The following is a 14,477-nucleotide window of genomic DNA, read 5'->3' as shown; positions in this document are numbered from 1 at the left end:
GTTTCTCCTGCTAGATGCTGCTGTGGCTCCGTGCAATGGCTCTTTGCTTGGCCAGCGTGATCCCCTACGCCGTGCCTGGAGCACTGGCACTGCTGGGCTGCTGGTGGCTCTACTCCTACTGCAAAGAGCAGCCCAGAGCTGGTGCTGAAGCTGCAGCAGCTGCTGAGGAAGCTCAGCAGAGAGGAGGGACAGAGGAGGAATCATCGCCCCAAAGGGAAGCCTGCGTCCCTCAGGAGCTGCCTTTGTCAGCAGCAGAGGAATGCCCAGGGACCAACCTTCAGGATGTGTCAGCAGCAACAGCTGAGCCCAGCACTGCTGAGGGTGACACGGCAGGAGCAGAGACAGGAGGATGTGCAGAGGAGAGCGGCGTCCCTGCTGCTGTTTCTGTCCCCATGCAGAGCACAGTGTCCCGGCAGCGCTGCAGCCAGCCCCGCACAGGGCTCAGGCTCAGGCGCCGATGCAGAGCAGCGCCAGCAGCGCCGGCAGCGCCAGCAGCACGTGTGGGAGCCGGGCAGGAGCCGAGCAGTGCCCAGAGCGCTCCCGGGGAAGCGGCCACAGGCGCTGAGGAAGCGCAGGAGGAACGAGGGCTAGAGGAGGAATCCCGGCCCGAAGCAGCAGCCGCCGTCCCTGCTGGCTGTTGTGCCCTCCCGCTTCCTGAGAGCGCAGTGTCCCAGGCAGGGCTGAGGCTGAGCTGCCAACCCAGCCCCGCGGCCGGCAGCAGCGCCGGCAGCGCCAGCAGCATGTGCGGGACCCCGCCGGAGCCGAGCCGTGCCCAGAGCGCCGCTGCGCTGCCGCCATCCCCGCAGGCAGAGCCCCGGGCTGCGAGCGGGGCCGTTGCCGGCTGTGGCACACGCAGCCCCTTCCCCGCCGCTCAGCACACGGCTGCCAGGAGGTTTGCTGGCGGCTGGATGCCGGCGGGCAGCGAAGTGGAGCCCGCGCCAGGTAAGGGCTGCTCGGCCCCGTTGGGCTCTTTGGCTCTTGGCTTCCAGATCCTAGATGGTGTGTGCTGGGGAAGGGCTCACTGGATGTGAAGGGCTGCTGCTCAACTCGGGCCTCCTGTGGTGGCATTCCCAGAGCTGGGCTGGGTGGTCCCCAGGCACCAAGGGAAGCTTTCAGTGGGCTCTGTGTGATGAGACTTGACCCTTTCTGACATGCTGGGGAACCTGACGCAGGAGCATCCCAACAGAATGTGGAGCAAGTGCTCAGTGGCATCTCTCTGCCAAAGGATCTCTTCTCCTGGGCTGGTGTGTGGGAGCTGCGTTGTGTGGGCTGTCTGAATGCTGACATGGTGCCTTTCTGGCAGGTTTCAGTGCGACTCACATGGACTTGGAGGACACAGACAGTCTCGAGGGGCAGACAGTGAGTCGCCAGAACCGGCGCCGAAAGAAAAAGTCCCGACAGTCCAATGTCCTTGTGTGGGAAATAGAGGTGCCCAAGGTAAGCAGCCACTGTCCTGCTCGTGCCTCCTGCCCTGCCCTACACAGCCATCTCCTGCTTCTTCCATCTCAGGCCAACCCAGGGAGATTCAGAACCAGCCAACGAGGGTTCTAGCGTTTAGCTGTTAGGGCTACACCCTGGGATGGTTGCTGGAGTCCTTTTTCTCCATCACTTTCCACCCTGATCTGTCAGGGTGATGCTTTGAAAGCCTTCAGAAGGCTTTGAGGGTTCACAGTCCCTGAGAGCAGGGGATGAATTGTGGTGCTTTCCCCTGTGCAGGAGGGTCACGTTCCAGCTGCCTGTCCAAACCCACCCTGCAAATGAGCTGCAGGAACCAGGAAGATGGGCAAAAGAAGCCCCAGGGCACAGTGGGGTTTGATCTACATTTCCCTCCTTGACTCTTGCTTTCTTGTCTTTCATCAAGGATACAGTCAGATACTTGATAGGCAAACAAGGGCAGTTTATTAACAGCTTGAGGAGAGAGTCTGGGGCCACAATTTCTCTCTCAGCGCTCCCTGATGTCGATGACTATGAAGTCTGTCAAATCAAAGGTAAGAGGAATGCCTCTTTGTTCAGGGTCTAGGATGTAGCTTGGGGGCCTTGAATTAGACTAGAAATGGATTCAGTGGCTTGGCAAGGCCACGGCGTTTACCCAAGTGTTCTGCTCAGGGCTGTTCCAGCAGAGGGATGTGGCAAGTGGCCTGGGCCTGGGCATGTGCAGCCTCTGTTGTAGGGCTGGGAATGCATTTGAGCAGCTTTGGCTGCTGGAGCTGAAGCAGCCCCTTTTGCAGGATCCCTTTGGGCTTGAAGCAGCAGATAGGGGATGCTTTTCAGCGTCTTGACTTGGAAGGATGTTGGATCAATTGGGGCTGTGAAGTATCTGCCAGCCAACTGGGTCCCTGCTGGAGGCCAAAGCCATTCCAAGTGGGGCCTGGGGCTCTGAGCTGCTCACGGTGGTTGGATATCAGGGTCAATCTGTTCCAACTGAACTGGTTGATGCAGCACAGGAGGCTTCTGGCAGCTGGATTGCTTCCCATGGCAGGGCTGGAGGTGTCCTCAGCCTACCTGTGCTGCTGACCTTGGGTGGGATTCTTGTCTTCCAGGCCTCTCCCATCAAGTGGACAGAGCGCTGAGCCTGATTGGCGCGAGGTTCCAGCACCTGTGTCTGGACAACAAACACTGTGCTCGTTTCTGCTGGCAAAAGGTTATGTTCTAGAAGGATGTAGGAAGGGGTGCAGCATGGCCAGCAGGTGTTGGATCCCATCCTGACATCGTGCCCAGCACATGTGTGCAGTTTTGTCAGGTCCCAGCTGATGAGCAACGGCGTCACTCACCATCCCCTTTGTAAATCCCCTCGTGCATTGTTAGAACTGTTTCTCCTTCCCTTGTTCCTTGTTGTTGTTCCATTAAACTGTTCTGAATGCAACCCCCAGGAGCTTTTGGGTGTTTTCCCTTGTGTCTGGTTCCAGCAGTGAGCCAGCAGCCTCCTGGCTCTTTGTCCCCGGCTGGGCTTCCCCAGCCAGCCCTTGGCACAACCAGCTCTGAGCCAGAGGCGTCCCTGTGGGTGCAGAGGTGCAGCCGTCAGCTGCTCCCACGAGTCAGAGGCAGCCTGAGCTGGAACCTTCCCTGACTGATTTACGAGGGTGTCTTCCCCAACAGCCCCCTTTCTTAAGCCCTTTGCAGAGTCCTTTTCCCTCCCAGGTGGGGCTGGAGTGACTCTGGGCACACAGACCTTCATCAGGAGTGCTGGGAAACGCTCTGGCTTTGCTTGCCAAGCTGTAGGGTGAGGAGAATGCAGAGCACACGCTCAGTGAGGGCTGGTGGCACCTGGGAGGTGGGTGGCTTTGGGATGGAGCTGTGTTTTGGTAGTAGAATGAGATTCTCATGAGCAAAGGTCACCCCAAGTCCGGCATTTTCTCACACATTGACAGACTCTTGGCCCAGGGTGTCAAACATGCAGCTTATGAGCTCCACAGTACCCTGCAGCTCCCTTCTTGGGCAAGAGCTCACAGGACCTGCCCACAGAGTCTTGGCTCTCTCCCAGCCTCTGTGATGCGGGTGTGGAGGGAATGGTCACAGGCTACAGCCCTTGGCCAGGAGGGCAACCTGGGAGATGCCCAGGCAGAGCCCAAAGGGCAGCAGCTGCAGCTCCCCCCAGGAGCAGGAACTGGCTGCTGCAGCTGCTGTTGGGCATTTGCTGTTCCTTTGAAGGAGAGCCTTTTAAAAAACAGCAAAGTGCATAAAATAGAAGACAGACTCCTCTGAGCAAAGCCAGTCCATTCTTCAGGCAATCACTCTCCCAATGGAATGCATTTCTCTGCTGTGCTGTGTGTTGGCTGTGAGGGGCAGGAGCTCTGCTCCCGTGCTGCTGAGGAGTCAGCTTTTCTGTGTCAGGGGGTGCTCTCTTTTGGGACAGATCTCCCTTTTATCCCTGAAAATTGGAGGAATCTTGGCACAGGACGTGGAAAGGGCTCCTCTCTCTGTGCCTTAGTGCAGTCAGGAGAGCTGCAGTGCCCATTAGTCTTTTTCCTCTCTGCCCTGTGTTTTCCCTTGTGCTGCCTTGAAGATGACTTGACACACAAGTAACTCCTCAAAAAGCATCTGGGCTGTAAGTCAAGCAGGACAGTCCTGTTGCAAAGGGCACTTCTGCAGGCTCTGCTCTGTCCCACCCTGGTGATGGAGCTGTCCTGGAGAAACAGGACACAACTCCTGCTCCAGAGAAGCAAAGGGAACAGGATCACAACAATCAGAATATCAGACCAATCCTAATGAGGCTGAGGAAGTGACCCTGACTCTGTCTGCAAGCCAAAGTGTGCTGAGTCCTGACACTCCCTGCTTTATCCTCCTCTAAGTGGTACAAATGAGGGATTTGTCTGCTCTTCAAATGAGAGACGAGTTTCTATGTCCCATTGCCCAGCCAGACAACCCAGAGGTGAAGATTGTTAGAACAGGATCCTTCCCTTTCAGATAGCCCCTGCTTGAATATGTGCACTGGGAAATGTCCCGGGGCTGGTCTGGAGCTCTGAATGGCTTTCAGTGCTTTCTTAAAAAAGACAGAATTGCCAGGTGTAGGAGGGGAATTGCTGTGTTTCCTGAGAAATCATTGAAAAGAGGAATGAAAAACAGTTCCAACACGTCTGTGTGAAAGATTCACCGAGGAGGGCAAGGGGAGAGCTTCCCAGCACGGCCATGGCAACTCAGGATGGCTGTTGCTGCCTCGCAGATCTTGCCATGGGATGTGTAGGAAAGGACCAAACCAAGGCAAAGGGTGAGATCAGGTGGTTTCTGGAGGACAGAGGTGGGAAAACAGAGAGAAAAGGGGTTGAAAGGAGGAGGTCATATGTAAACATGGGGCTAATCAGTCCACTTCTGTGGCCTTGCCTTGCAGCTGATCTCCACAGCCTGTCCTGCTTTCCCAATACCTGCACATCCAAGTGCTTTCTAGGGCAAGGGAGCTCTCTGCTCTAGGTACAGATGGAGGTCCGAATGCCAGCCCATCTGAGTGGGAACCACAAGTCGTCAGGTCTAGTGTTCTCTGTTGGGGCAACTGGTGAGAGCAGTGGGGGTGTGTGTAACACTGGGGTGTGTTTGTCGTGGATTGGCCCAACCAGCCCAGCAGCACCACGACAGTCTCTCGCTCGGTGCCCCCATCTACCCCCACCCTCGTTAGGATGCAGAGGCCCCAGCGAAATGGCACTAAAAAGATCACCAAATATGAGAGTGGGAGCTCTCGTCATTCGTGTGCAGTCAGTCTGCTCAGCCCAGACTCAAATAAAGGCTGCCCTGCGACCTCTCTACAGGAGTAGGATGGACACCTTGTGACTGGGTTTGTGGTGCCAGCTTTGACGTGAACAAACCATTCTTCAAAGCTGGCCATGGTCAGGGAATCAACGAATCACAGAACGGTGGGGTTGGAAGGGAGCTTTAGAGATCATCTAGTCCAACCCTCCTGCTAAAGCAGGTACATCTCCGTCAGGTCCCACAGGAACGTGTCCATGTAGGTTCTGAGAGCTCCAAGGAAGGAGCCTCCACACCCTCCCGGGTCAGCCTGGGCCAGGGCTCCCTCACCCTTCCTCTAAAGTAGCTTTTCCTTCACTGAAACTACTTCTGTTCCAGCCATTGTCCACATTGGCTATTGAGTCCTGATTGGCACTTTCCTGGCTTCACAAACATCAGAGAGGATTTCTTGCTCCCCAGCTGCCTCCTCCCTGCAGCACTGCTCAGTGTCAGACTTTCCCTGACAGTGTGAGCAGTGCTGTGCCTTTAGTAGAAGTTGAAGTTCTAAATTATTGCCAGGAATGATTCCAGAGGCCATCCCAGGGCAGGGGCAGCACTGTGGCCGTCACCAAGGGAGACAGAGAATATTGGGCACTGCTGATGTCAGGGGCTGTTCCAGACCCCACCCGGCGTTTGTGACCTCACCTGCCCAGAGTCTATAAAGCCTCCCAGCGGGACAGCCAGAGCCAGTTGGGCTGAGCTGCCCTCGGGACAACTCGGCTCCTTCCCTTGCTCCTTGCCTTCGTGCTTTCCTCCAAACATTTCCCCGTTGCTGCCCAGTTCTCAACTCCCGTTTTCTTCCAAAGGTAAGAATGACCCAAACTCTCAGGACAGGGAAGAGGATGTAGACAGGGATGACAGGAGAGGCTGCTCTGCACCTCCCAGTCCATTTCCAGGCTGAGCTCTTCCACCTCCAGAGCCTGGCCAAGGCTATGGGTAGTGCTGCTGTCTGGTGATTCTTCTGTTGACCACAAGATGAGGCTTTGGAAGCTAAAAGCAATGCTTTGGGCCCAAACATGAGGGTTTAGAGCACAGAGCTGGTAGAGCAGAGCTGTGAATGGAAGGAGCAGTCGGAAACCTGCTCCTAGCAATAGCTCAAGCAATTCCTGTTCCCTTGCCTGGGACTACAGCTTGGCTGCAGCTTGTGGTTTTGGTGTGGTGGTTCAGCCCTGGCTGGGTGCCAGGTGCCCACCAAGTCGCTCTATCCCTCCCCCTCCTCAGCTGGACAGGGGAGAGAGAAATAAAACAAGAGGTTTGTGAGGCAAGGTAAGGACAGGGAGATCCCTCAGCAATTAATGTCTGGGGCAAAACAGACTCAGTGTGGGGAGAAAAGGTTTGATTTATTAATGAACCATTCAAACTGAGCAGGGAGAGGAGATCTCCTCTGGAGGTCTTCGAAACCCACCTGGACATGTTCATAGAATCATAGAATCACAGACTGGTGGGGGCTGGAAGGGACCTTTAGAGATCATCCAGTGTAACCCCACTGCTTTGACAGCCAGTGTGTGTCTGTGGGAAATGTTCCACAACCAGTGTGTGAGTGTGTGTGCAAAGGTTTGATCCTTTTTAGCCCTGCTCAGTGTCAGACTTTTCCTGACAGTGTGAACAATGCTGTGCCTCCAGCAGAAGTTCTAAATTATGGCCAGTAGTGATTCCAGAGGCCATCCCAGGGGAGGGGCAGCGCTGTGGCAGTCACCAAGGGAGAGGGAGACCTTTGGGCAGTGCTGATGTCACACAGGGGCTGTTCCAGACCCCACCCGGTGTTGTGACCTCACCTGGCCGGGGGCTGTAGAGCCTCAGAGCGGGACAGCCAGAGCCAGTTGGGCTGAGCTGCCCTCGGGAGGACTCAGCTCCATCTGTAGCTACTTGCCTTTGTGCTTTCTTCAACGACTGCTTGTTTGCTGCCCACTTCTCCTCAACTTCCATTCACTTCCAAAGGTAAGGATGAACCAAATCTGCACCTCCAGTTCGATCTCTAGGCTGAGCTCTTGCCCCTGCCTAGGCTGGCCATGGCTGTGGGAAGTGTTGCTCTGTTGTAGTTTAGATTGTGGTCCAAAAAGGAGGCTACAGAGGAGGGTTTGTGCCCAAACAGGAGGGTTTGGAAGCTCGAGATGGTAGAGCAGAGCTGTGAGTTTCAGGAGCAGCTTGAAAACTGCTCCTGGAAATACCTCAAGGCGTTTGTGCCACTTTTGCCTTCCTGTTTCGTTCCCTGTGTCTATTTGAACGTGCTGTCTGTGTCTCCTGCTAGATCCTGCTGAGGCTGTGTGCAATGTCTCTGCGCTTCTGCAGCGTGATCCCATACGCCGTGCCCGGAGCGCTGGCACTGCTGGGCTGCTGGTGGCTCTATTCCTCCCGAAAAGCGCAGGCCAGAGACCGTGAGGAACCGGCCACAGCTGCTGAGGAAGCGCTGGAGGAAGGAGGCACAGAGAAGGAATCGTGGCCCCAGATAGAAGCCTGTGTCCCTCAGGGACTCTCTTCCTCATTGGAAGAGGAATGCCCAGAGACTGAGCTTCCAGAAGTGTCAACACCACCAGTTGTGCCGAGAACCCAGGAGGATGACAAAGACAGAGACGAGCCAGCAGGATGTGCAGGAGAAAGCAGCGTCCCTGCTGCTGTTTCTGTCCCCGTGCAGAGCACGGAGTGTCCCGGCAGCGCTGCAGCCAGCCCCGCACAGGGCTCAGGCTCAGGCGCCGACGCAGAGCAGCGGCCGGCAGCAGCGCCGGCAGCGCCAGGAGCCGGGCAGAAGCCGAGCTATGCCCAGATAGCTGCTGCGCTGCCGCCATCCCCGCAGGCAGAGCCCCGGGCTGAGGCAGCGCTGCCGGGTGCCGCGCGGGATGTGCCCGCTGGGCTCTGCCCGGCTGCAGCCGCCCCAGCTGATGCCCCTCCGCAGGCGGCCGGCGCTGCTGCCCCTGAGCGGGGGCTGGCGGAGGCGGCGGCAGCGGCTGAGCACACGGCTGCCAGCAGGGATGCTGCGGGGCTGCTGGCGGCGGGCAGCCATGCGCGTGGCGCGGCAGGTAAGGGCTGTGCCGGGCTGCCGGGCACCTGGCTGGGCTGGCACTGACACAAACGGCTGCTGCTCCACTTGGGGCAGCGTTTGCTCAGCACTTCTTGGGCTGTCTTGCCTCTGCTGCTGGGGAAAGGGTCACTGGGTTTGAGGGGCTGCTGCTGAACTCGGGCTTCCTCCTGTTGCATTCCCAGAGGTGGGCTGGTTTCTCCCCAGGCATCAAGGGTGTGTGATGGGACTTGACCCTTCGTGACATCCTGGGGAACCTGATGGAGGAGCATCCCCATGGAATGCGTAGCAAGTGCTCAGTGTCACCTCTCTAGGAAAGGATCTCATTGCCTGGCCTGCTGTGTGGCAGCTGCACTGTGTGGGCTGTCTGAATGCTGACCTGTGTGCCTGTCTTGCAGGTGTAAATGGCTCTGACAAGCACTCGGAGGACATAGACGGTCCCGAGTGGCAGACAGTGACCCAAAAGAAGCGTGGCCAAAGGGGAAAATCCAAGGTGGTTGTCTGGGCAATAGAGGTGCCAAAGGTAAGCAGCCACTGTCCTGCTCGTGCCTCCTGCCCTGCTCTACAGAGACACTTTCAGCTGCCATGGGGACCCAACAGGAATGAAGAAGAGGTGCAGAGATGGAAAGAAGAGGCATGTTAGGGAGACACCCAGGGCTGGTGGTTGGAGTCCTTCTCCAGCACCTTCCACCCTGATCTGTCAGGGTGATGCTCTGAAAGCCCTCAGAAGGCTTTGAGGGTTCACAGCTCCTAAGAGCAGGGGATGAATTGTGGTGCTTTCCACTGTGCAGGAGGGTCACGCTCCCGCTGCCTGTCCAAACCCACCCTGCAAATGAGCTGCAGGAACCAGGAAGATGGGCAAAAGAAGCCCCAGGGCACAGTGGTGTTTGATCTACATTTCTCTCCTTGACTCTTGCTTTCTTGTCTTTCATCAAGGATACAGTCAGATACTTGATTGGCAAGCAAGGACAGTTTATTAACAGCTTGAGGAGAGAGTCTGGGGCCACAATTTCTCTCTCAGCGCTCCCTGATGTCGAAGACTACGAAGTCTGTCACATCAAAGGTAAGAGGAATGCCTCTTTGTTCAGAGTCTAGAAAGTGGCTTGGGGGCTTTAATTAGACTAGAAATGGATTCAGTGGCTTGGCAAGGCCACGGCGTTTACCCAAGTGTTCTGCTCAGGGCTGTTCCAGCAGAGGGATGTGGCAAGTGGCCTGGGCCTGGGCACGTGCAGCCTCTGTTGTAGGGCTGGGAATGCATTTGAGCAGCTTTGGCTGCTGGAGCTGAACCAGCCCCTTTTGCAGGATCCCTTTGTGCTTGAAGCAGCAGATAGGGGATGCTTCTCAGCATCTTGTCTGGGATCGATGTTGGAGCAATTGGGGCTGAAAAGTGTCTGTCAGTGAGTTGGGTCCCTGCTGGAGGCCAAAGCCATTCCAAGTGGGGCCTGGGGCTCTGAGCTGCTCACGTTGGTTGGATATCACGGTCTGTGTCCAATCTGTTCCAACTGAACTTGTCAGTGCAGCTCAGGAGGCTTCTGGCAGCTGGGTTGCTTCCCATGGCAGGGCTGGAGGTGTCCTCAGCCTACCTGTGCTGCTGACCTTGGGTGGGATTCTTGTCTTCCAGGCCTCTCCCATGAAGTTGAAGGAGCGCTGAGCCTGATTGGCAGGAGGTTCAAACACCTGTATCTCGACAACATCTACCATCTGCATCCTCCTGCACCGGTGACACGTCCTTCTGTCCCTAGGACTGCAAAGTCCCAGACGCCTCAGGCACTTGCAGCAGAGAAAAAGAAGAGGAAATAGTAGTAAATTGTAGTAAATAATAGTAATTGTAGTAAATACACTACAAAATAAAGTCTAATGTTGCCAAAGAAAAACACTGGAAACAAAGGAAACTTGACAGAAAGTGAAGTACAGAAACTTGAGGGAAAGCCAGAGCCCCAGGCAGCTGCTGCCACCTGGACACAGGCTCTGCTGCCCAGGGCGGCCCCTAGTGCAGGGCTTGGCAGATGGCCAGGGAGCGGCCGTGGCACATGATGGGGAGAAGATAACGCTGTCCTGAAATGAAAAGGAGAGTCCTCAATGTGTGGGCAGCACATCCCAAGTAGGAGAAGTCCCAATTGTCCCAGTGGGAATTGGCCATAGCTTTGGGGACAGCGGTGAAGGTGACACCCAGGTCCGAGAGGGAGAGGCTGAGGAGGAAGTCCATGGGAGTGGGGAGGGAGTGGTCAAAGGCTACGGCGCTGATGACGAGGCCGTTGGCCAGGAGGGCAGCCAGGGAGATGCCCAGGCACAGCCCAAAGGGCAGCAGCTGCAGCTGCCCCGTGTCTGCCAAGGGCAGGAGCAGGAACTGGCTGATGGAGCTGCTGTTGGGCATTTGCTGTTCCTTTGAAGGAGAGACTTTTAAAAACAGCAAAGTGCAGGGAAAATAGAAGACAGACTCCTCTGAGCAAAGCCAGTCCATTCTTCAGGTAATCACTCTCCCAATGAAATGCATTTCTCTGCTGTGGTGTGTGTTGGCTGTGAGGGGCAGGAGCTCTGCTCCCGTGCTGCTGAGGAGTCAGCTTTTCTGTGTCAGGGGTGCTCTTTTTTGGGATAGAACTCACTTTTATCACTGAAAATTGGAGGAATCTTGGCACAGGATGTGGAAAGTTTCCTCTCTCCGTGCCTTAGTGCAGTCAGGAGAGCTGCAGTGCCCATTAGTCTTTTTCCTCGCTGCCCTGTGTTTTCCCTCATGCTGCCTTGAAGATGACTTCACACACAAGTAACTCCTCAAAAAGCATCTGGGCTGTAAGTCAAGCAGGACAGTCCTGTTGCAAAGGGCATTTCTGCAGACTCTTCTCTGTCTCACCCTTGAGATGGAGCTGTCCTGGAGAAACAGGACACAACTCCTGCTCCAGAGAAGCAAAGGGAACAGGATCACAACAGTCAGAATATCAGACCAATCCTAACGAGGCTGAGGAAGTGACCCTGACTCTGTCTGCAAGCCAAAGTGTGCTGAGTCCTGACACTCCCTGCTTTATCCTCCTCTCAGTGGCACAAATGAGGGATTTGTCTGCTCTTCAAATGAGACGAGTTTCTATGTCCCATTGCCCAGCCAGACAACCCAGAGGTGAAGATTGTTAGAACAGGATCCTTCCCTTTCAGATAGCCCCTGCTTGAATATGTGCACTGGGAAATGTCCCGGGGCTGGTCTGGAGCTCTGAATGGCTTTCAGTGCTTAACAAAGACAGAATTGCCAGGTGTAGGAGGGGAATTGCTGTGTTTCCTGAGAAATCATTGAAAAGAGGAATGAAAAACAGTTCCAACACATCTGTGTGAAAGATTCACCGAGGAGGGCAAGGGGAGAGCTTCCCAGCACGGCCATGGCAACTCAGGATGGCTGTTGCTGCCTCGCAGATCTTACCATGGGATGTGTAGGAAAGGACCAAACCAAGGCAAAGGGTGAGATCAGGTGGTTTCTGGAGGACAGAGGTGGGAAAACAGAGAGAAAAGGGGTTGAAAGGAGCAGGTCACACGTAAACAGGGGGCCGATCAGTCCACTTCTGTGGCCTTGCCTTGCAGCTGATCACCACAGCCTGTCCTGCTTTCCCAATACCTGCACATCCAAGTGCTTTCTAGGGCAAGGGAGCTCTCTGCTCTAGGTACAGATGGAGGTCCGAATGCCAGCCCATCTGAGTGGGAACTACAAGTCGTCAGGTCTAGTGTTCTCTGTTGGGGCAACTGGTGAGAGCAGTGGGGGTGTGTGTAACACTGGGGTGTGTTTGTCGTGGATTGGCCCAACCAGCCCAGCAGCACCACGACAGTCTCTCGCTCGGTGTCCCCATCTACCCCCACCCTCGTTAGGATGCAGAGGCCCCAGCGAAATGGCACTAAAAAGATCACCAAATATGAAGGTGGGAGCACTCCTCATTCGTGTGCAGTCAGTCTGCTCAGCCCAGACTCAAATAAAGGCTGCCCTGGGACCCCTCTACAGCAGTAGGATGGACACCTTGTGACTGGGTTTGTGGTGCCAGCTTTGACGTGAACAAACCATTCTTCAAAGGTGGCCATGGTCAGGGAATCAACGAATCACAGAACGGTGGGGTTGGAAGGGAGCTTTAGAGATCATCTAGTCCAACCCCTCTGCTAAAGCAGGTCCATCTCCATCAGGTCACACAGGAACGTGTCCATGTGGGTTCTGAGAGCTCCAAGGAAAAAGCCTCCACACCCTCCCGGGGCAGCCTGGGCCAGGGCTCCCTCACCCTTCCTCTAAAGCAGCTTTTCCTTCACTGAAACTACTTCTGTTCCAGCCATTGTCCACACTGGCTATTGAGTCCTGATTGGCACTTTCCTGGCTTCACAAACATCAGTGAGGATTTCTTGCTCGCCAGCTGCCTCCTCCCTGCAGCCCTGCTCAGTGTCAGACTTTCCCTGACAGTGTGAGCAATGCTGTGCCTTTAGTAGAAGTTGAAGTTCTAAAGTATTGCCAGGAATGATTCCAGAGGCCATCCCAGGGCAGGGGCAGCGCTGTGGCCGTCACCAAGGGAGACGGAGAATGTTGGGCACTGCTGATGTCAGGGGCTGTTCCAGACCCCACCCGGCGTTTCTGACCTCACCTGGCCAGAGTCTATAAAGCCTCCCAGCGGGACAGCCAGAGCCAGTTGGGCTGAGCTGCCCTCGGGACAACTCGACTCCTTCTCTCGCTACTCGCCTTCCTGATTGCTTCCAGCCATTTCTTATTTGCTGCCCACTTCTCAACTCCCATTTTCTTCCAAAGGTAAGGCTGACCCAAACTCTCAGCACAGGGAAGAGGATGTAGACAGGGATGACAGGAGAGGCTGCTCTGCACCTCCCAGTCCATTTCCAGGCTGAGCTCTTCCACCTCCAGAGCCTGGCCAAGGCTATGGGTAGTGTTGCTGTCTGGTGATTCTTTGGTTGACCTCAAGATGAGGCTTTGGAAGCTAAAAGCAATGCTTTGGGCCCAAACATGAGGGTTGAGAGCACAGAGCTGGTAGAGCAGAGCTGTGAAGGGAAGGAGCAGTCGGAAACCTGCTCCTAGCAATAGCTCAAGCAATTCCTGTTCCCTTGCCTGGGACTACAGCTTGGCTGCAGCTTGTGGTTTTGGTGTGGTGGTTCAGCCCTGTCTGGGTGCCAGGTGCCCACCAAGTCGCTCTATCCCTCCCCCTCCTCAGCTGGACAGGGGAGAGAGAAATAAAACAAGAGGTTTGTGAGGCAAGGTAAGGACAGGGGGATCCCTCAGCAATTAGTGTCTGGGGTAAAACAGATTCAGCGTGGGGAGAAAAGGTTTGATTTATTAATGAACCCTTCAAACTGAGCAGAGAGAGGAGATCTCCTCCTCTGCAGGTCTTCGAAACCCACCTGAACATGTTCATAGAATCATAGAATCACAGACTGGTGGGGGCTGGAAGGGACCTTTAGAGATCATCCAGTGCAACCCCACTGCTTTGACAGCCAGTGTGTGTCTGTGGGAAATGTTCCACAACCAGTGTGTGAGTGTGTGTGCAAAGGTTTGATCCTTTTTAGCCCTGCTCAGTGTCAGACTTTTCCTGACAGTGTGAACAATGCTGTGCCTCCAGCAGAAGTTCTAAATTATGGCCAGTAGTGATTCCAGAGGCCATCCCAGGGGAGGGGCAGCGCTGTGGCTGTCACCAAGGGAGAGGGAGACCTTTGGGTAGTGCTGATGTCACACAGGGGCTGTTCCAGACCCCACCCGGCCTTGTGACCTCACCTGGCCAGCGGCTGTGGAGCCTCCCAGTGGGACAGCCAGAGCCAGTTGGGCTGAGCTGCCCTCGGGAGGACTCAGCTCCATCTGTAGCTACTTGCCTTTGTGCTTTCTTCAACGACTGCTTGTTTGCTGCCCACTATCTCCTCAACTTCCATCCACTTCCAAAGGTAAGGATGAACCAAATCTGCACCTCCAGTTCGATCTCTAGGCTGAGCTCTTGCCCCTGCCTAGGCTGGCCATGGCTGTGGGAAGTGTTGCTCTGTTGTAGTTTAGATTGTGGTCCAAAAAGGAGGCTACAGAGGAGGGTTTGTGCCCAAACAGGAGGGTTTGGAAGCTCGAGATGGTAGAGCAGAGCTGTGAGTTTCAGGAGCAGCTGGAAAACTGCTCCTGGAAATACCTCAAGGCATTTGTGCCACTTTTGCCTTCCTGTTTCTTTCCCTGTGTCTATTTGAACGTGCTGTCTGTGTCTCCTGCTAGATCCTGCTGAGGCTGTGTGCAATGTCTCTGCGCTTCTGCAGCGTGATC

The sequence above is a fragment of the Colius striatus genome, unplaced genomic scaffold (genome assembly GCF_028858725.1).
Source record: "Colius striatus isolate bColStr4 unplaced genomic scaffold, bColStr4.1.hap1 scaffold_35, whole genome shotgun sequence".
Taxonomy (NCBI): Eukaryota; Metazoa; Chordata; class Aves; order Coliiformes; family Coliidae; genus Colius; species Colius striatus.
This window is presented reverse-complemented; position numbering follows the sequence as displayed.